Source organism: Mycteria americana, chromosome 8 (genome assembly GCF_035582795.1).
Source record: "Mycteria americana isolate JAX WOST 10 ecotype Jacksonville Zoo and Gardens chromosome 8, USCA_MyAme_1.0, whole genome shotgun sequence".
NCBI lineage: Eukaryota > Metazoa > Chordata > Aves > Ciconiiformes > Ciconiidae > Mycteria > Mycteria americana.
The window spans coordinates 24,639,650-24,662,035 of record NC_134372.1 but is presented as its reverse complement, the minus strand read 5'-3'; positions in this window follow the sequence as shown (position 1 = coordinate 24,662,035).

Here is a 22,386-nt window from a genome sequence, read left to right as displayed (position 1 = left end):
CGAAAGCTTTTGTAGAAAGCGAATGTCTGTCTATCAGCGAATGCAGTTCCAAGGGGCAGTGAAAACCAGCTACAGCTTTCCGTGCTGGCAGCTTTCCTGTGGGCGCAATCGCTGGACGTTTCGAATTTGTCAGCCGGGCTCTGCGAGAGAGAAATACACAGTGTTGCCCCTTTACGAAGGCAAGGTTTTGCAGAAAGCGAATGTCTGTCTATCAGCGAATGCAGTTCCAAGGGGCAGTGAAAACCAGCTACAGCTTTCCGTGCTGGCAGCTTTCCTGTGGGCGCAATCGCTGGACGTTTCGAATTTGGCAACCGGGCTATGCGAGAGAGAAATACACAGTGTTGCCCCTTTACCCACGAAAGCTTTTGTAGAAAGCGAATGTCTGTCTATCAGCAAATGCAGTTCCAAGAGACAGTGAAAACCAGCTACAGCTTTCCGTGCTGGCAGCTTTCCTGTGGGCGCAATCGCTGGACGTTTCGAATTTGGCAGCCGGGCTCTGCGAGAGAGGAATACACAGTGTTGCCCCTTTACGAAGGCAAGGTTTTGCAGAAAGCGAATGTCTGTCTAGCAGCGAATGTAGTTCCAAGAGACAGTGAAAACCAGCTACAGTTTTCCGTGCTGGCAGCTTTCCTGTGGGCGCAATCGCTGGACGTTTCGAATTTGTCAGCCGGGCTCTGCGAGAGAGAAATACACAGTGTTGCCCCTTTACCCACGAAAGATTTTGTAGAAAGCGAATGTCTGTCTATCAGCGAATGCAGTTCCAAGGGGCAGTGAAAACCAGCTACAGCTTTCCGTGCTGGCAGCGTTCCTGTGGGCGCAATCGCTGGACGTTTCGAATTTGGCAGCCGGGCTCTGCGAGAGAGAAATACACAGTCTTGCCCCTTTACGAAGGCAAGGTTTTGCAGAAAGCGAATGTCTGTCTATTAGCGAATGTAGTTCCAAGAGACAGTGAAAACCAGCTACAGCTTTCCTTGCTGGCAGCTTTCCTGTGGGCGCAATCGCTGGACGTTTCGAATTTGTCAGCCGGGCTCTGCGAGAGAGAAATACACAGTGTTGCCCCTTTACGAAGGCAAGGTTTTGCAGAAAGCGAATGTCTGTATATCAGCGAATGCAGTTCCAAGGGGCAGTGAAAACCAGCTACAGCTTTCCGTGCTGGCAGCTTTCCTGTGGGCGCAATCGCTGGACGTTTCGAAATTGGCAACTGGGCTCTGCGAGAGAGAAATACACAGTGTTACCTCTTTACGAAGGCAAGGTTTTGCAGAAAGCAAATGTCTGTCTAGCAGCGAATGTAGTTCCAAGAGACAGTGAAAACCAGCTAGAGCTTTCCGTACTGGCAGCTTTCCTGTGGGCGCAATCGCTGGACGTTTCGAATTTGGCAACCGGGCTCTGCGAGAGAGAAATACACAGTGTTGCCCCTTTACGAAGGCAAGGTTTTGCAGAAAGCGAATGTCTGTCTATCAGCGAATGCAGTTCCAAGGGGCAGTGAAAACCAGCTACAGCTTTCTGTGCTGGCAGCTTTCCTGTGGGCGCAATCGCTTGACGTTTCGAATTTGGCAGCCGGGCTCTGCGAGAGAGAAATAGACAGTGTTACCTCTTTACGAAGGCAAGGTTTTGCAGAAAGCGAATGTCTGTCTAGCAGCGAATGTAGTTCCAAGAGACAGTGAAAACCAGCTACAGCTTTCCGTGCTGGCAGCTTTCCTGTGGGCGCAATCGCTGGACGTTTCGAATTTGGCAACTGGGCTCTGCGAGACAGAAATACACAGTGTTGCCCCTTTACGAACGAAAGCTTTTGTAGAAAGCGAATGTCTGTCTATCAGCGAATGTAGTTCCAAGAGACAGTGAAAACCAGCTACAGCTTTCCGTGCTGGCAGCTTTCCTGTGGGCGCAATCGCTGGACGTTTCGAATTTGGCAGCCGGGCTCTGCGAGAGAGAAATACTCAGTGTTACCTCTTTACGAAGGCAAGGTTTTGCAGAAAGCGAATGTCTGTCTAGCAGTGAATGTAGTTCCAAGAGACAGTGAAAACCAGCTACAGCTTTCCGTGCTGGCAGCTTTCCTGTGGGCGCAGTCGCTGGACGTTTCGAATTTGGCAACCGGGCTCTGCGAGAGAGAAATACAAAGTGTTGCCCCTTTACCAACGAAAGCTTTTGTAGAAAGCGAATGTCTGTCTATCAGCGAATGCAGTTCCAAGGGGCAGTGAAAACCAGCTACAGCTTTCCGTGCTGGCAGCTTTCCTGTGGGCGCAATCGCTGGACGTTTCGAATTTGGCAACCGGGCTCTGCGAGAGAGAAATATACAGTGTTGCCCCTTTACCAACGAAAGCTTTTGTAGAAAGCGAATGTCTGTCTATCAGCGAATGCAGTTCCAAGGGGCAGTGAAAACCAGCTACAGCTTTCCGTGCTGGCAGCTTTCCTGTGGGCGCAATCGCTGGACGTTTCGAATTTGGCAACCGGGCTCTGCGAGAGAGAAATACACAGTGTTGCCCCTGTACCAACGAAAGCTTTTCTAGAAATCGAATGTCTGTCTAGCAGCAAATGTAGTTCCAAGGGGCAGTGAAAACCAGCTACAGCTTTCCGTGCTGGCAGCTTTCCTGTGGGCGCAATCGCTGGACGTTTCGAATTTGGCAACCGGGCTCTGCGAGAGAGAAATACACAGTCTTGCCCCTTTACGAAGGCAAGGTTTTGCAGAAAGCGAATGTCTGTCTATCAGCGAATGCAGTTCCAAGGGGCAGTGAAAACCAGCTACAGGTGTCCGTGCTGGCAGCTTTCCTGTGGGCGCAATCGCTGGACGTTTCAAATTTGGCCAGCCGGGCTCTGCGAGAGAGAAATAGACAGTGTTACCTCTTTACGAAGGCAAGGTTTTGCAGAAAGCGAATGTCTGTCTAGCAGCGAATGTAGGTCCAAGAGACAGTGAAAACCAGCTACAGCTTTCCGTGCTGGCAGCTTTCCTGTGGGCGCAATCGCTGGACGTTTCGAATTTGGCAACCGGGCTCTGCGAGACAGAAATACACAGTGTTGCCCCTTTACGAAGGCAAGGTTTTGCAGAAAGCGAAAGTCTGTCTAGCAGCGAATGTAGCTCCAAGAGACAGTGAAAACCAGCTACAGCTTTCCGTGCTGGCAGCTTTACTGTGGGCGCAATCGCTGGACGTTTCGAATTTGGCAACCGGGCTCTGCGAGAGAGAAATACACAGTGTTGTCCCTATACCAACAAAAGCTTTTGTAGAAAGCGAATGTCTGTCTTGCAGCGAATGTAGTTCCAAGAGACAGTGAAAACCAGCTACAGCTTTCCGTGCTGGCAGCTTTCCTGTGGGCGCAATCGCTGGACGTTTCGAATTTGGCAGCCGGGCTCTGCGAGAGAGAAATACTCAGTGTTACCTCTTTACGAAGGCAAGCTTTTGTAGAAAGCGAATGTCTGTCTAACAGCGAATGTAGTTCCAAGAGACAGTGAAAACCAGCTACAGCTTTCCGTGCTGGCAGCTTTCCTGTGGGCGCAGTCGCTGGACGTTTCGAATTTGGCAACCGGGCTCTGCGAGAGAGAAATACAAAGTGTTGCCCCTTTACCAACGAAAGCTTTTGTAGAAAGCGAATGTCTGTCTATCAGCGAATGCAGTTCCAAGGGGCAGTGAAAACCAGCTACAGCTTTCCGTGCTGGCAGCTTTCCTGTGGGCGCAATCGCTGGACGTTTCGAATTTGGCAACCGGGCTCTGCGAGAGAGAAATACACAGTGTTGCCCCTTTACCAACGAAAGCTTTTGTAGAAAGCGAATGTCTGTCTATCAGCGAATGCAGTTCCAAGGGGCAGTGAAAACCAGCTACAGCTTTCCGTGCTGGCAGCTTTCCTGTGGGCGCAATCGCTGGACGTTTCGAATTTGGCAACCGGGCTCTGCGAGAGAGAAATACACAGTGTTGCCCCTGTACCAACGAAAGCTTTTCTAGAAATCGAATGTCTGTCTAGCAGCAAATGTAGTTCCAAGGGGCAGTGAAAACCAGCTACAGCTTTCCGTGCTGGCAGCTTTCCTGTGGGCGCAATCGCTGGACGTTTCGAATTTGGCAACCGGGCTCTGCGAGAGAGAAATACACAGTCTTGCCCCTTTACGAAGGCAAGGTTTTGCAGAAAGCGAATGTCTGTCTATCAGCGAATGCAGTTCCAAGGGGCAGTGAAAACCAGCTACAGGTGTCCGTGCTGGCAGCTTTCCTGTGGGCGCAATCGCTGGACGTTTCAAATTTGGCCAGCCGGGCTCTGCGAGAGAGAAATAGAGAGTGTTACCTCTTTACGAAGGCAAGGTTTTGCAGAAAGCGAATGTCTGTCTAGCAGCGAATGTAGTTCCAAGAGACAGTGAAAACCAGCTACAGCTTTCCGTGCTGGCAGCTTTCCTGTGGGCGCAATCGCTGGACGTTTCGAATTTGGCAACCGGGCTCTGCGAGACAGAAATACACAGTGTTGCCCCTTTACGAAGGCAAGGTTTTGCAGAAAGCGAAAGTCTGTCTAGCAGCGAATGTAGCTCCAAGAGACAGTGAAAACCAGCTACAGCTTTCCGTGCTGGCAGCTTTCCTGTGGGCGCAATCGCTGGACGTTTCGAATTTGGCAACCGGGCTCTGCGAGAGAGAAATACACAGTGTTGTCCCTTTACCAACAAAAGCTTTTGTAGAAAGCAAATGTCTGTCTTGCAGCGAATGTAGTTCCAAGAGACAGTGAAAACCAGCTACAGCTTTCCGTGCTGGCAGCTTTCCTGTGGGCGCAATCGCTGGACGTTTCGAATTTGGCAGCCGGGCTCTGCGAGAGAGAAATACTCAGTGTTACCTCTTTACGAAGGCAAGCTTTTGTAGAAAGCGAATGTCTGTCTAACAGCGAATGTAGTTCCAAGAGACAGTGAAAACCAGCTACAGCTTTCCGTGCTGGCAGCTTTCCTGTGGGCGCAGTCGCTGGACGTTTCGAATTTGGCAACCGGGCTCTGCGAGAGAGAAATACAAAGTGTTGCCCCTTTACCAACGAAAGCTTTTGTAGAAAGCGAATGTCTGTCTATCAGCGAATGCAGTTCCAAGGGGCAGTGAAAACCAGCTACAGCTTTCCGTGCTGGCAGCTTTCCTGTGGGCGCAATCGCTGGACGTTTCTAATTTGGCAGCCGGGCTCTGCGAGAGAGAAATAGACAGTGTTACCTCTTTATGAAGGCAAGGTTTTGCAGAAAGCGAATGTCTGTCTAGCAGCGAATGCAGTTCCAAGGGGCAGTGAAAACCAGCTACAGCTTTCCGTGCTGGCAGCTTTCCTGTGGGCGCAATCGCTGGACGTTTCGAATTTGGCAACCGGGCTCTGCGAGAGAGAAATACACAGTCTTGCCCCTTTACCAACAAAAGATTTTGTAGAAAGCGAATGTCTGTCTATCAGCGAATGCAGTTCCAAGGGGCAGTGAAAACCAGCTACAGCTTTCCGTGCTGGCAGCTTTCCTGTGGGCGCAATCGCTGGACGTTTCGAATTTGGCAACCGGGCTCTGCGAGAGAGAAATACACAGTGTTGCCCCTTTACCAACGAAAGCTTTTGTAGAAAGCGAATGTCTGTCTATCAGCGAATGCAGTTCCAAGGGGCAGTGAAAACCAGCTACAGCTTTCCGTGCTGGCAGCTTTCCTGTGGGCGCAATCGCTGGACGTTTCGAATTTGGCAACCGGGCTCTGCGAGAGAGAAATACACAGTGTTGCCCCTTGTAGCAACGAAAGCTTTTGTAGAAAGCGAATGTCTGTCTATCAGCGAATGTAGTTCCAAGAGACAGTGAAAACCAGCTACAGCTTTCCGTGCTGGCAGCTTTCCTGTGGGCGCAATCGCTGGACGTTTCGAATTTGGCAACCGGGCTCTGCGAGAGAGAAATACACAGTGTTGCCCCTTCACCAAGCAAAGATTTTGTAGAAAGCGAATGTCTGTCTATCAGCGAATGCAGTTCCAAGGGGCAGTGAAAACCAGCTACAGCTTTCCGTGCTGGCAGCTTTCCTGTGGGCGCAATCGCTGGACGTTTCGAATTTGGCAACTGGGCTCTGCGAGAGAGAAATACACAGTGTTGCCCCTTTACCCACGAAAGCTTTTGTAGAAAGCGAATGTCTGTCTATCAGCGAATGCAGTTCCAAGGGGCAGTGAAAACCAGCTACAGCTTTCCGTGCTGGCAGCTTTCCTGTGGGCGCAATCGCTGGACGTTTCGAATTTGGCAACCGGGCTCTGCGAGAGAGAAATACACAGTGTTGTCCCTTTACCAACAAAAGCTTTTGTAGAAAGCGAATGTCTGTCTATCAGCGAATGCAGTTCCAAGGGGCAGTGAAAACCAGCTACAGCTTTCCGTGCTGGCAGCTTTCCTGTGGGCGCAATCGCTGGACGTTTCGAATTTGTCAGCCGGGCTCTGCGAGAGAGAAATACACAGTGTTGCCCCTTTACGAAGGCAAGGTTTTGCAGAAAGCGAATGTCTGTCTATCAGCGAATGCAGTTCCAAGGGGCAGTGAAAACCAGCTACAGCTTTCCGTGCTGGCAGCTTTCCTGTGGGCGCAATCGCTGGACGTTTCGAATTTGGCAACTGGGCTCTGCGAGACAGAAATACACAGTGTTGCCCCTTTACGAAGGCAAGGTTTTGCAGAAAGCGAATGTCTGTCTAGCAGCGAATGTAGTTCCAAGAGACAGTGAAAACCAGCTACAGCTTTCCGTGCTGGCAGCTTTCCTGTGGGCGCAATCGCTGGACGTTTCGAATTTGGCAACCGGGCTCTGCGAGAGAGAAATACACAGTCTTGCCCCTTTACCAACAAAAGATTTTGTAGAAAGCGAATGTCTGTCTATCAGCGAATGCAGTTCCAAGGGGCAGTGAAAACCAGCTACAGCTTTCCGTGCTGGCAGCTTTCCTGTGGGCGCAATCGCTGGACGTTTCGAATTTGGCAGCCGGGCTCTGCGAGAGAGAAATACACAGTGTTGCCCCTTTACCAACGAAAGCTTTTGTAGAAAGCGAATGTCTGTCTATCAGCGAATGCAGTTCCAAGGGGCAGTGAAAACCAGCTACAGCTTTCCGTGCTGGCAGCTTTCCTGTGGGCGCAATCGCTGGACGTTTCGAATTTGGCAACCGGGCTCTGCGAGAGAGAAATACACAGTGTTGCCCCTTTACCCACGAAAGCTTTTGTAGAAAGCGAATGTCTGTCTAGCAGCGAATGTAGTTCCAAGAGACAGTGAAAACCAGCTACAGCTTTCCGTGCTGGCAGCTTTCCTGTGGGCGCAATCGCTGGACGTTTCGAATTTGTCAGCCGGGCTCTGCGAGACAGAAATACACAGTGTTGCGCCTTCACCAAGCAAAGATTTTGTAGAAAGCGAATGTCTGTCTATCAGCGAATGCAGTTCCAAGGGGAAGTGAAAACCAGCTACAGCTTTCCGTGCTGGCAGCTTTCCTGTGGGCGCAATCGCTGGACGTTTCGAATTTGGCAGCCGGGCTCTGCGAGAGAGAAATACACAGTCTTGCCCCTTTACGAAGGCAAGGTTTTGCAGAAAGCGAATGTCTGCCTATTAGCGAATGTAGTTCCAAGAGACAGTGAAAACCAGCTACAGCTTTCCTTGCTGGCAGCTTTCCTGTGGGCGCAATCGCTGGACGTTTCGAATTTGCAAGCCGGGCTCTGCGAGAGAGAAATACACAGTGTTGCCCCTTTACGAAGGCAAGGTTTTGCAGAAAGCGAATGTCTGTCTATCAGCGAATGCAGTTCCAAGGGGCAGTGAAAACCAGCTACAGCTTTCCGTGCTGGCAGCTTTCCTGTGGGCGCAATCGCTGGACGTTTCGAATTTGGCAACTGGGCTCTGCGAGAGAGAAATACACAGTGTTGCCCCTTTACCCACGAAAGCTTTTGTAGAAAGCGAATGTCTGTCTATCAGCGAATGCAGTTCCAAGGGGCAGTGAAAACCAGCTACAGCTTTCCGTGCTGGCAGCTTTCCTGTGGGCGCAATCGCTGGACGTTTCGAATTTGGCAGCCGGGCTCTGCGAGAGAGAAATACACAGTGTTGCCCCTTTACCAACGAAAGCTTTTGTAGAAAGCGAATGTCTGTCTATCAGCGAATGCAGTTCCAAGGGGCAGTGAAAACCAGCTACAGCTTTCCGTGCTGGCAGCTTTCCTGTGGGCGCAATCGCTGGACGTTTCGAATTTGGCAACCGGGCTCTGCGAGAGAGAAATACACAGTGTTGCCCCTGTAGCAACGAAAGCTTTTGTAGAAAGCGAATGTCTGTCTATCAGCGAATGTAGTTCCAAGAGACAGTGAAAACCAGCTACAGCTTTCCGTGCTGGCAGCTTTCCTGTGGGCGCAATCGCTGGACGTTTCGAATTTGGCAACCGGGCTCTGCGAGAGAGAAATACACAGTGTTGCCCCTTCACCAAGCAAAGATTTTGTAGAAAGCGAATGTCTGTCTATCAGCGAATGCAGTTCCAAGGGGCAGTGAAAACCAGCTACAGCTTTCCGTGCTGGCAGCTTTCCTGTGGGCGCAATCGCTGGACGTTTCGAATTTGGCAACTGGGCTCTGCGAGAGAGAAATACACAGTGTTGCCCCTTTACCCACGAAAGCTTTTGTAGAAAGCGAATGTCTGTCTATCAGCGAATGCAGTTCCAAGGGGCAGTGAAAACCAGCTACAGCTTTCCGTGCTGGCAGCTTTCCTGTGGGCGCAATCGCTGGACGTTTCGAATTTGGCAACCGGGCTCTGCGAGAGAGAAATACACAGTGTTGTCCCTTTACCAACAAAAGCTTTTGTAGAAAGCGAATGTCTGTCTATCAGCGAATGCAGTTCCAAGGGGCAGTGAAAACCAGCTACAGCTTTCCGTGCTGGCAGCTTTCCTGTGGGCGCAATCGCTGGACGTTTCGAATTTGGCAACCGGGCTCTGCGAGAGAGAAATACACAGTGTTGCCCCTTTACCAACGAAAGCTTTTGTAGAAAGCGAATGTCTGTCTATCAGCAAATGCAGTTCCAAGAGACAGTGAAAACCAGCTACAGCTTTCCGTGCTGGCAGCTTTCCTGTGGGCGCAATCGCTGGACGTTTCGAATTTGGCAACTGGGCTCTGCGAGACAGAAATACACAGTGTTGCCCCTTTACGAAGGCAAGGTTTTGCAGAAAGCGAATGTCTGTCTAGCAGCGAATGTAGTTCCAAGAGACAGTGAAAACCAGCTACAGCTTTCCGTGCTGGCAGCTTTCCTATGGGCGCAATCGCTGGACGTTTCGAATTTGGCAACCGGGCTCTGCGAGAGAGAAATACACAGTCTTGCCCTTTTACCAACAAAAGATTTTGTAGAAAGCGAATGTCTGTCTATCAGCGAATGCAGTTCCAAGGGGCAGTGAAAACCAGCTACAGCTTTCCGTGCTGGCAGCTTTCCTGTGGGCGCAATCGCTGGACGTTTCGAATTTGGCAACCGGGCTCTGCGAGAGAGAAATACACAGTGTTGACCCTTTACCCACGAAAGCTTTTGTAGAAAGCGAATGTCTGTCTAGCAGCGAATGTAGTTCCAAGAGACAGTGAAAACCAGCTACAGCTTTCCGTGCTGGCAGCTTTCCTGTGGGCGCAATCGCTGGACGTTTCGAATTTGGCAGCCGGGCTCTGCGAGAGAGAAATACACAGTCTTGCACCTTTACGAAGGCAAGGTTTTGCAGAAAGCGAATGTCTGTCTATCAGCGAATGTAGTTCCAAGAGACAGTGAAAACCAGCTACAGCTTTCCATGCTGGCAGCTTTCCTGTGGGCGCAATCGCTGGACGTTTCGAATTTGTCAGCCGGGCTCTGCGAGAGAGAAATACACAGTGTTGCCCCTTTACGAAGGCAAGGTTTTGCAGAAAGCGAATGTCTGTCTATCAGCGAATGCAGTTCCAAGGGGCAGTGAAAACCAGCTACAGCTTTCCGTGCTGGCAGCTTTCCTGTGGGCGCAATCGCTGGACGTTTCGAATTTGGCAACCGGGCTCTGCGAGACAGAAATACACAGTGTTGCCCCTGTAGCAACGAAAGCTTTTGTAGAAAGCGAATGTCTGTCTATCAGCGAATGCAGTTCCAAGGGGCAGTGAAAACCAGCTACAGCTTTCCGTGCTGGCAGCTTTCCTGTGGGCGCAATCGCTGGACGTTTCGAATTTGTCAGCCGGGCTCTGCGAGAGAGAAATACACAGTGTTGCCCCTTTACGAAGGCAAGGTTTTGCAGAAAGCGAATGTCTGTCTATCAGCGAATGCAGTTCCAAGGGGCAGTGAAAACCAGCTACAGCTTTCCGTGCTGGCAGCTTTCCTGTGGGCGCAATCGCTGGACGTTTCGAATTTGGCAACCGGGCTATGCGAGAGAGAAATACACAGTGTTGCCCCTTTACCCACGAAAGCTTTTGTAGAAAGCGAATGTCTGTCTATCAGCAAATGCAGTTCCAAGAGACAGTGAAAACCAGCTACAGCTTTCCGTGCTGGCAGCTTTCCTGTGGGCGCAATCGCTGGACGTTTCGAATTTGGCAGCCGGGCTCTGCGAGAGAGGAATACACAGTGTTGCCCCTTTACGAAGGCAAGGTTTTGCAGAAAGCGAATGTCTGTCTAGCAGCGAATGTAGTTCCAAGAGACAGTGAAAACCAGCTACAGTTTTCCGTGCTGGCAGCTTTCCTGTGGGCGCAATCGCTGGACGTTTCGAATTTGTCAGCCGGGCTCTGCGAGAGAGAAATACACAGTGTTGCCCCTTTACCCACGAAAGATTTTGTAGAAAGCGAATGTCTGTCTATCAGCGAATGCAGTTCCAAGGGGCAGTGAAAACCAGCTACAGCTTTCCGTGCTGGCAGCGTTCCTGTGGGCGCAATCGCTGGACGTTTCGAATTTGGCAGCCGGGCTCTGCGAGAGAGAAATACACAGTCTTGCCCCTTTACGAAGGCAAGGTTTTGCAGAAAGCGAATGTCTGTCTATTAGCGAATGTAGTTCCAAGAGACAGTGAAAACCAGCTACAGCTTTCCTTGCTGGCAGCTTTCCTGTGGGCGCAATCGCTGGACGTTTCGAATTTGTCAGCCGGGCTCTGCGAGAGAGAAATACACAGTGTTGCCCCTTTACGAAGGCAAGGTTTTGCAGAAAGCGAATGTCTGTATATCAGCGAATGCAGTTCCAAGGGGCAGTGAAAACCAGCTACAGCTTTCCGTGCTGGCAGCTTTCCTGTGGGCGCAATCGCTGGACGTTTCGAAATTGGCAACTGGGCTCTGCGAGAGAGAAATACACAGTGTTGCCCCTTTACCCACGAAAGCTTTTGTAGAAAGCGAATGTCTGTCTATCAGCGAATGCAGTTCCAAGGGGCAGTGAAAACCAGCTACAGCTTTCCGTGCTGGCAGCTTTCCTGTGGGCGCAATCGCTGGACGTTTCGAATTTGGCAACCGGGCTCTGCGAGAGAGAAATACACAGTGTTGCCCCTTTACCAACGAAAGCTTTTGTATAAAGCGAATGTCTGTCTATCAGCAAATGCAGTTCCAAGAGACAGTGAAAACCAGCTAGAGCTTTCCGTGCTGGCAGCTTTCCTGTGGGCGCAATCGCTGGACGTTTCGAATTTGGCAACTGGGCTCTGCGAGACAGAAATACACAGTGTTGCCCCTTTACGAAGGCAAGGTTTTGCAGAAAGCGAATGTCTGTCTAGCAGCGAATGTAGTTCCAAGAGACAGTGAAAACCAGCTACAGCTTTCCGTGCTGGCAGCTTTCCTGTGGGCGCAATCGCTGGACGTTTCGAATTTGTCAGCCGGGCTCTGCGAGAGAGAAATACACTGTGTTGCCCCTTTACCAACGAAAGCTTTTGGAGAAAGCGAATGTCTGTCTATCAGCGAATGCAGTTCCAAGGGGCAGTGAAAACCAGCTACAGCTTTCCGTGCTGGCAGCTTTCCTGTGGGCGCAATCGCTGGACGTTTCGAATTTGGCAACCGGGCTCTGCGAGAGAGAAATACACAGTCTTGCCCCTTTACCAACAAAAGATTTTGTAGAAAGCGAATGTCTGTCTATCAGCGAATGCAGTTCCAAGGGGCAGTGAAAACCAGCTACAGCATTCCGTGCTGGCAGCTTTCCTGTGGGCGCAATCGCTGGACGTTTCGAATTTGGCAGCCGGGCTCTGCGAGAGAGAAATACACAGTCTTGCCCCTTTACCAACGAAAGCTTTTGTAGAAAGCGAATGTCTGTCTATCAGCGAATGCAGTTCCAAGGGGCAGTGAAAACCAGCTACAGCTTTCCGTGCTGGCAGCTTTCCTGTGGGCGCAATCGCTGGACGTTTCGAATTTGGCAACCGGGCTCTGCGAGAGAGAAATACACAGTGTTGCCCCTGTAGCAACGAAAGCTTTTGTAGAAAGCGAATGTCTGTCTAGCAGCGAATATAGTTCCAAGAGACAGTGAAAACCAGCTACAGCTTTCCGTGCTGGCAGCTTTCCTGTGGGCGCAATCGCTGGACGTTTCGAATTTGGCAACCGGGCTCTGCGAGAGAGAAATACACAGTGTTGCCCCTTTACCAACGAAAGCTTTTGTAGAAAGCGAATGTCTGTCTATCAGCAAATGCAGTTCCAAGAGACAGTGAAAACCAGCTACAGCTTTCTGTGCTGGCAGCTTTCCTGTGGGCGCAATCGCTGGACGTTTCGAATTTGGCAACTGGGCTCTGCGAGACAGAAATACACAGTGTTGCCCCTTTACGAAGGCAAGGTTTTGCAGAAAGCGAATGTCTGTCTAGCAGCGAATGTAGTTCCAAGAGACAGTGAAAACCAGCTACAGCTTTCCGTGCTGGCAGCTTTCCTGTGGGCGCAATCGCTGGACGTTTCGAATTTGGCAACCGGGCTCTGCGAGAGAGAAATACACAGTCTTGCCCCTTTACCAACAAAAGATTTTGTAGAAAGCGAATGTCTGTCTATCAGCGAATGCAGTTCCAAGGGGCAGTGAAAACCAGCTACAGCTTTCCGTGCTGGCAGCTTTCCTGTGGGCGCAATCGCTGGACGTTTCGAATTTGGCAGCCGGGCTCTGCGAGAGAGAAATACACAGTCTTGCCCCTTTACCAACGAAAGCTTTTGTAGAAAGCGAATGTCTGTCTATCAGCGAATGCAGTTCCAAGGGGCAGTGAAAACCAGCTACAGCTTTCCGTGCTGGCAGCTTTCCTGTGGGCGCAATCGCTGGACGTTTCGAATTTGGCAACCGGGCTCTGCGAGAGAGAAATACACAGTGTTGCCCCTTTACCCACGAAAGCTTTTGTAGAAAGCGAATGTCTGTCTATCAGCGAATGTAGTTCCAAGAGACAGTGAAAACCAGCTACAGCTTTCCGTGCTGGCAGCTTTCCTGTGGGCGCAATCGCTGGACGTTTCGAATTTGGCAGCCGGGCTCTGCGAGAGAGAAATACACAGTCTTGCCCCTTTACGAAGGCAAGGTTTTGCAGAAAGCGAATGTCTGTCTATCAGCGAATGTAGTTCCAAGAGACAGTGAAAACCAGCTACAGCTTTCCATGCTGGCAGCTTTCCTGTGGGCGCAATCGCTGGACGTTTCGAATTTGTCAGCCGGGCTCTGCGAGAGAGAAATACACAGTGTTGCCCCTTTACGAAGGCAAGGTTTTGCAGAAAGCGAATGTCTGTCTATCAGCGAATGCAGTTCCAAGGGGCAGTGAAAACCAGCTACAGCTTTCCGTGCTGGCAGCTTTCCTGTGGGCGCAATCGCTGGACGTTTCGAATTTGGCAACCGGGCTCTGCGAGACAGAAATACACAGTGTTGCCCCTGTAGCAACGAAAGCTTTTGTAGAAAGCGAATGTCTGTCTAGCAGCGAATGTAGTTCCAAGAGACAGTGAAAACCAGCTACAGCTTTCCGTGCTGGCAGCTTTCCTGTGGGCGCAATCGCTGGACGTTTCGAATTTGGCAACCGGGCTCTGCGAGACATAAATACACAGTGTTGCGCCTTCACCAAGCAAAGATTTTGTAGAAAGCGAATGTCTGTCTATCAGCGAATGCAGTTCCAAGGGGAAGTGAAAACCAGCTACAGCATTCCGTGCTGGCAGCTTTCCTGTGGGCACAATCGCTGGACGTTTCGAATTTGGCAGCCGGGCTCTGCGAGAGAGAAATACACAGTCTTGCCCCTTTACCAACGAAAGCTTTTGTAGAAAGCGAATGTCTGTCTATCAGCGAATGCAGTTCCAAGGGGCAGTGAAAACCAGCTACAGCTTTCCGTGCTGGCAGCTTTCCTGTGGGCGCAATCGCTGGACGTTTCGAATTTGGCAACCGGGCTCTGCGAGAGAGAAATACACAGTCTTGCCCCTTTACGAAGGCAAGGTTTTGCAGAAAGCGAATATCTGTCTATCAGCGAATGCAGTTCCAAGGGGCAGTGAAAACCAGCTACAGGTGTCCGTGCTGGCATCTTTCCTGTGGGCGCAATCGCTGGACGTTTCAAATTTGGCCAGCCGGGCTCTGCGAGAGAGAAATAGACAGTGTTACCTCTTTACGAAGGCAAGGTTTTGCAGAAAGCGAATGTCTGTCTAGCAGCGAATGTAGTTCCAAGAGACAGTGAAAACCAGCTACAGCTTTCCGTGCTGGCAGCTTTCCTGTGGGCGCAATCGCTGGACGTTTCGAATTTGGCAACCGGGCTCTGCGAGAGAGAAATACACAGTGTTGTCCCTTTACCAACAAAAGCTTTTGTAGAAAGCGAATGTCTGTCTATCAGCGAATGCAGTTCCAAGGGGCAGTGAAAACCAGCTACAGCTTTCCGTGCTGGCAGCTTTCCTGTGGGCGCAATCGCTGGACGTTTCGAATTTGTCAGCCGGGCTCTGCGAGAGAGAAATACACAGTGTTGCCCCTTTACGAAGGCAAGGTTTTGCAGAAAGCGAATGTCTGTCTATCAGCGAATGCAGTTCCAAGGGGCAGTGAAAACCAGCTACAGCTTTCCGTGCTGGCAGCTTTCCTGTGGGCGCAATCGCTGGACGTTTCGAATTTGGCAACTGGGCTCTGCGAGACAGAAATACACAGTGTTGCCCCTTTACGAAGGCAAGGTTTTGCAGAAAGCGAATGTCTGTCTAGCAGCGAATGTAGTTCCAAGAGACAGTGAAAACCAGCTACAGCTTTCCGTGCTGGCAGCTTTCCTGTGGGCGCAATCGCTGGACGTTTCGAATTTGGCAACCGGGCTCTGCGAGAGAGAAATACACAGTCTTGCCCCTGTACCAACAAAAGATTTTGTAGAAAGCGAATGTCTGTCTATCAGCGAATGCAGTTCCAAGGGGCAGTGAAAACCAGCTACAGCTTTCCGTGCTGGCAGCTTTCCTGTGGGCGCAATCGCTGGACGTTTCGAATTTGGCAACCGGGCTCTGCGAGAGAGAAATACACAGTCTTGCCCCTTTACCAACGAAAGCTTTTGTAGAAAGCGAATGTCTGTCTATCAGCGAATGCAGTTCCAAGGGGCAGTGAAAACCAGCTACAGCTTTCCGTGCTGGCAGCTTTCCTGTGGGCGCAATCGCTGGACGTTTCGAATTTGGCAACCGGGCTCTGCGAGAGAGAAATACACAGTGTTGCCCCTTTACCAACGAAAGCTTTTGTAGAAAGCGAATGTCTGTCTATCAGCGAATGTAGTTCCAAGAGACAGTGAAAACCAGCTACAGCTTTCCGTGCTGGCAGCTTTCCTGTGGGCGCAATCGCTGGACGTTTCGAATTTGGCAACCGGGCTCTGCGAGAGAGAAATACACAGTGTTGCCCCTGTAGCAACGAAAGCTTTTGTAGAAAGCGAATGTCTGTCTAGCAGCGAATGTAGTTCCAAGAGACAGTGAAAACCAGCTACAGCTTTCCGTGCTGGCAGCTTTCCTGTGGGCGCAATCGCTGGACGTTTCGAATTTGGCAGCCGGGCTCTGCGAGAGAGAAATACACAGTCTTGCACCTTTACGAAGGCAAGGTTTTGCAGAAAGCGAATGTCTGTCTATCAGCGAATGTAGTTCCAAGAGACAGTGAAAACCAGCTACAGCTTTCCATGCTGGCAGCTTTCCTGTGGGCGCAATCGCTGGACGTTTCGAATTTGTCAGCCGGGCTCTGCGAGACAGAAATACACAGTGTTGCCCCTTTACGAAGGCAAGGTTTTGCAGAAAGCGAATGTCTGTCTATCAGCGAATGCAGTTCCAAGGGGCAGTGAAAACCAGCTACAGCTTTCCGTGCTGGCAGCTTTCCTGTGGGCGCAATCGCTGGACGTTTCGAATTTGGCAACCGGGCTCTGCGAGAGAGAAATACACAGTGTTGTCCCTTTACCAACAAAAGCTTTTGTAGAAAGCGAATGTCTGTCTATCAGCGAATGCAGTTCCAAGGGGCAGTGAAAACCAGCTACAGCTTTCCGTGCTGGCAGCTTTCCTGTGGGCGCAATCGCTGGACGTTTCGAATTTGGCAACCGGGCTCTGCGAGAGAGAAATACATAGTGTTGCCCCTTTACCAACGAAAGCTTTTGTAGAAAGCGAATGTCTGTCTATCAGCAAATGCAGTTCCAAGAGACAGTGAAAACCAGCTACAGCTTTCCGTGCTGGCAGCTTTCCTGTGGGCGCAATCGCTGGACGTTTCGAATTTGGCAACTGGGCTCTGCGAGAGAGAAATACACAGTGTTGCCCCTTTATGAAGGCAAGGTTTTGCAGAAAGCGAATGTCTGTCTAGCAGCGAATGTAGTTCCAAGAGACAGTGAAAACCAGCTACAGCTTTCCGTGCTGGCAGCTTTCCTGTGGGCGCAATCGCTGGACGTTTCGAATTTGGCAACCGGGCTCTGCGAGAGAGAAATACAAAGTGTTGCCCCTTTACCAACGAAAGCTTTTGTAGAAAGCGAATGTCTGTCTATCAGCGAATGCAGTTCCAAGGGGCAGTGAAAACCAGCTACAGTTTTCCGTGCTGGCAGCTTTCCTGTGGGCGCAATCGCTGGACGTTTCGAATTTGTCAGCCGGGCTCTGCGAGAGAGAAATAGACAGTGTTACCTCTTTACGAAGGCAAGGTTTTGCAGAAAGCGAATGTCTGTCTAGCAGCGAATGTAGTTCCAAGAGACAGTGAAAACCAGCTACAGCTTTCCGTGCTGGCAGCTTTCCTGTGGGCGCAATCGCTGGACGTTTCGAATTTGGCAACCGGGCTCTGCGAGAGAGAAATACACTGTCTTGCCCCTGTACCAACGAAAGCTTTTGTAGAAAGCGAATGTCTGTCTATCAGCGAATGCAGTTCCAAGGGGCAGTGAAAACCAGCTACAGCTTTCCGTGCTGGCAGCTTTCCTGTGGGCGCAATCGCTGGACGTTTCGAATTTGGCAACCGGGCTCTGCGAGAGAGAAATACAGAGTCTTGCCCCTTTACCAACAAAAGATTTTGTAGAAAGCGAATGTCTGTCTATCAGCGAATGCAGTTCCAAGGGGCAGTGAAAACCAGCTACAGCTTTCCGTGCTGGCAGCTTTCCTGTGGGCGCAATCGCTGGACGTTTCGAATTTGGCAACCAGGCTCTGCGAGAGAGAAATACAGAGTCTTGCCCCTTTACCAACAAAAGATTTTGTAGAAAGCGAATGTCTGTCTATCAGCGAATGCAGTTCCAAGGGGCAGTGAAAACCAGCTACAGCTTTCCGTGCTGGCAGCTTTCCTGTGGGCGCAATCGCTGGACGTTTCGAATTTGGCAACCGGGCTCTGCGAGAGAGAAATACACAGTGTTGCCCCTTTACGAAGGCAAGGTTTTGCAGAAAGCGAATGTCTGTCTATCAGCGAATGCAGTTCCAAGGGGCAGTGAAAACCAGCTACAGCTTTCCGTGCTGGCAGCTTTCCTGTGGGCGCAATCGCTGGACGTTTCGAATTTGGCAACCGGGCTCTGCGAGAGAGAAATACACAGTGTTGCCCCTTTACCCACGAAAGCTTTTGTAGAAAGCGAATGTCTGTCTATCAGCAAATGCAGTTCCAAGAGACAGTGAAAACCAGCTACAGCTTTCCGTGCTGGCAGCTTTCCTGTGGGCGCAATCGCTGGACGTTTCGAATTTGGCAACTGGGCTCTGCGAGAGAGAAATACACAGTGTTGCCCCTTTACGAAGGCAAGGTTTTGCAGAAAGCGAATGTCTGTCTAGCAGCGAATGTAGTTCCAAGAGACAGTGAAAACCAGCTACAGTTTTCCGTGCTGGCAGCTTTCCTGTGGGCGCAATCGCTGGACGTTTCGAATTTGGCAGCCGGGCTCTGCGAGAGAGAAATACACAGTCTTGCCCCTTTACGAAGGCAAGGTTTTGCAGAAAGCGAATGTCTGTCTATTAGCGAATGTAGTTCCAAGAGACAGTGAAAACCAGCTACAGCTTTCCTTGCTGGCAGCTTTCCTGTGGGCGCAATCGCTGGACGTTTCGAATTTGTCAGCCGGGCTCTGCGAGAGAGAAATACACAGTGTTGCCCCTTTACGAAGGCAAGGTTTTGCAGAAAGCGAATGTCTGTATATCAGCGAATGCAGTTCCAAGGGGCAGTGAAAACCAGCTACAGCTTTCCGTGCTGGCAGCTTTCCTGTGGGCGCAATCGCTGGACGTTTCGAAATTGGCAACTGGGCTCTGCGAGAGAGAAATACACAGTGTTGCCCCTTTACCCACGAAAGCTTTTGTAGAAAGCGAATGTCTGTCTATCAGCGAATGCAGTTCCAAGGGGCAGTGAAAACCAGCTACAGCTTTCCGTGCTGGCAGCTTTCCTGTGGGCGCAATCGCTGGACGTTTCGAATTTGGCAACCGGGCTCTGCGAGAGAGAAATACACAGTGTTGCCCCTTTACCAACGAAAGCTTTTGTATAAAGCGAATGTCTGTCTATCAGCAAATGCAGTTCCAAGAGACAGTGAAAACCAGCTACAGCTTTCTGTGCTGGCAGCTTTCCTGTGGGCGCAATCGCTGGACGTTTCGAATTTGGCAACCGGGCTCTGCGAGAGAGAAATACACAGTGTTGCCCCTTTACCAACGAAAGCTTTTGTAGAAAGCGAATGTCTGTCTATCAGCAAATGCAGTTCCAAGAGACAGTGAAAACCAGCTACAGCTTTCCGTGCTGGCAGCTTTCCTGTGGGCGCAATCGCTGGACGTTTCGAATTTGGCAACTGGGCTCTGCGAGACAGAAATACACAGTGTTGCCCCTTTACGAAGGCAAGGTTTTGCAGAAAGCGAATGTCTGTCTAGCAGCGAATGTAGTTCCAAGAGACAGTGAAAACCAGCTACAGCTTTCCGTGCTGGCAGCTTTCCTGTGGGCGCAATCGCTGGACGTTTCGAATTTGGCAACCGGGCTCTGCGAGAGAGAAATACACAGTCTTGCCCTTTTACCAACAAAAGATTTTGTAGAAAGCGAATGTCTGTCTATCAGCGAATGCAGTTCCAAGGGGCAGTGAAAACCAGCTACAGCTTTCCGTGCTGGCAGCTTTCCTGTGGGCGCAATCGCTGGACGTTTCGAATTTGGCAGCCGGGCTCTGCGAGAGAGAAATACACAGTGTTGCCCCTTTACCAACGAAAGCTTTTGTAGAAAGCGAATGTCTGTCTATCAGCGAATGCAGTTCCAAGAGACAGTGAAAACCAGCTACAGCTTTCCGTGCTGGCAGCTTTCCTGTGGGCGCAATCGCTGGACGTTTCGAATTTGGCAACCGGGCTCTGCGAGAGAGAAATACACAGTGTTGACCCTTTACCCACGAAAGCTTTTGTAGAAAGCGAATGTCTGTCTAGCAGCGAATGTAGTTCCAAGAGACAGTGAAAACCAGCTACAGCTTTCCGTGCTGGCAGCTTTCCTGTGGGCGCAATCGCTGGACGTTTCGAATTTGTCAGCCGGGCTCTGCGAGAGAGAAATACACAGTCTTGCCCCTTTACGAAGGCAAGGTTTTGCAGAAAGCGAATGTCTGTCTATCAGCGAATGCAGTTCCAAGGGGCAGTGAAAACCAGCTACAGCTTTCCGTGCTGGCAGCTTTCCTGTGGGCGCAATCGCTGGACGTTTCGAATTTGGCAACCGGGCTCTGCGAGACAGAAATACACAGTGTTGCCCCTGTAGCAACGAAAGCTTTTGTAGAAAGCGAATGTCTGTCTATCAGCGAATGCAGTTCCAAGGGGCAGTGAAAACCAGCTACAGCTTTCCGTGCTGGCAGCTTTCCTGTGGGCGCAATCGCTGGACGTTTCGAATTTGGCAGCCGGGCTCTGCGAGAGAGAAATACACAGTCTTGCCCCTTTACGAAGGCAAGGTTTTGCAGAAAGCGAATGTCTGTCTATTAGCGAATGTAGTTCCAAGAGACAGTGAAAACCAGCTACAGCTTTCCTTGCTGGCAGCTTTCCTGTGGGCGCAATCGCTGGACGTTTCGAATTTGTCAGCCGGGCTCTGCGAGAGAGAAATACACAGTGTTGCCCCTTTACGAAGGCAAGGTTTTGCAGAAAGCGAATGTCTGTCTATCAGCGAATGCAGTTCCAAGGGGCAGTGAAAACCAGCTACAGCTTTCCGTGCTGGCAGCTTTCCTGTGGGCGCAATCGCTGGACGTTTCGAATTTGGCAACTGGGCTCTGCGAGAGAGAAATACACAGTGTTGCCCCTTTACCCACGAAAGCTTTTGTAGAAAGCGAATGTCTGTCTATCAGCGAATGCAGTTCCAAGGGGCAGTGAAAACCAGCTACAGCTTTCCGTGCTGGCAGCTTTCCTGTGGGCGCAATCGCTGGACGTTTCGAATTTGGCAACCGGGCTCTGCGAGAGAGAAATACAAAGTGTTGTCCCTTTACCAACGAAAGCTTTTGTAGAAAGCGAATGTCTGTCTATCAGCAAATGCAGTTCCAAGAGACAGTGAAAACCAGCTAGAGCTTTCTGTGCTGGCAGCTTTCCTGTGGGCGCAATCGCTGGACGTTTCGAATTTGGCAACTGGGCTCTGCGAGACAGAAATACACAGTGTTGCCCCTTGACGAAGGCAAGGTTTTGCAGAAAGCGAATGTCTGTCTAGCAGCGAATGTAGTTCCAAGAGACAGTGAAAACCAGCTACAGCTTTCCGTGCTGGCAGCTTTCCTGTGGGCGCAATCGCTGGACGTTTCGAATTTGTCAGCCGGGCTCTGCGAGAGAGAAATACACTGTGTTGCCCCTTTACCAACGAAAGCTTTTGTAGAAAGCGAATGTCTGTCTATCAGCGAATGCAGTTCCAAGGGGCAGTGAAAACCAGCTACAGCTTTCCGTGCTGGCAGCTTTCCTGTGGGCGCAATCGCTGGACGTTTCGAATTTGGCAGCCGGGCTCTGCGAGAGAGAAATACACAGTGTTGCCCCTTTACCAACGAAAGCTTTTGTAGAAAGCGAATGTCTGTCTATCAGCGAATGCAGTTCCAAGGGGCAGTGAAAACCAGCTACAGCTTTCCGTGCTGGCAGCTTTCCTGTGGGCGCAATCGCTGGACGTTTCGAATTTGGCAACCGGGCTCTGCGAGAGAGAAATACACAGTGTTGCCCCTGTAGCAACGAAAGCTTTTGTAGAAAGCGAATGTCTGTCTAGCAGCGAATGTAGTTCCAAGAGACAGTGAAAACCAGCTACAGCTTTCCGTGCTGGCAGCTTTCCTGTGGGCGCAATCGCTGGACGTTTCGAATTTGGCAGCCGGGCTCTGCGAGAGAGAAATACACAGTCTTGCACCTTTACGAAGGCAAGGTTTTGCAGAAAGCGAATGTCTGTCTATCAGCGAATGTAGTTCCAAGAGACAGTGAAAACCAGCTACAGCTTTCCATGCTGGCAGCTTTCCTGTGGGCGCAATCGCTGGACGTTTCGAATTTGTCAGCCGGGCTCTGCGAGACAGAAATACACAGTGTTGCCCCTTTACGAAGGCAAGGTTTTGCAGAAAGCGAATGTCTGTCTATCAGCGAATGCAGTTCCAAGGGGCAGTGAAAACCAGCTACAGCTTTCCGTGCTGGCAGCTTTCCTGTGGGCGCAATCGCTGGACGTTTCGAATTTGGCAACCGGGCTCTGCGAGAGAGAAATACACAGTGTTGTCCCTTTACCAACAAAAGCTTTTGTAGAAAGCGAATGTCTGTCTATCAGCGAATGCAGTTCCAAGGGGCAGTGAAAACCAGCTACAGCTTTCCGTGCTGGCAGCTTTCCTGTGGGCGCAATCGCTGGACGTTTCGAATTTGGCAACCGGGCTCTGCGAGAGAGAAATACACAGTGTTGCCCCTTTACCAACGAAAGCTTTTGTAGAAAGCGAATGTCTGTCTATCAGCAAATGCAGTTCCAAGAGACAGTGAAAACCAGCTACAGCTTTCCGTGCTGGCAGCTTTCCTGTGGGCGCAATCGCTGGACGTTTCGAATTTGGCAACCGGGCTCTGCGAGAGAGAAATACACAGTGTTGCCCCTTTACCAACGAAAGCTTTTGTAGAAAGCGAATGTCTGTCTATCAGCAAATGCAGTTCCAAGAGACAGTGAAAACCAGCTACAGCTTTCTGTGCTGGCAGCTTTCCTGTGGGCGCAATCGCTGGACGTTTCGAATTTGGCA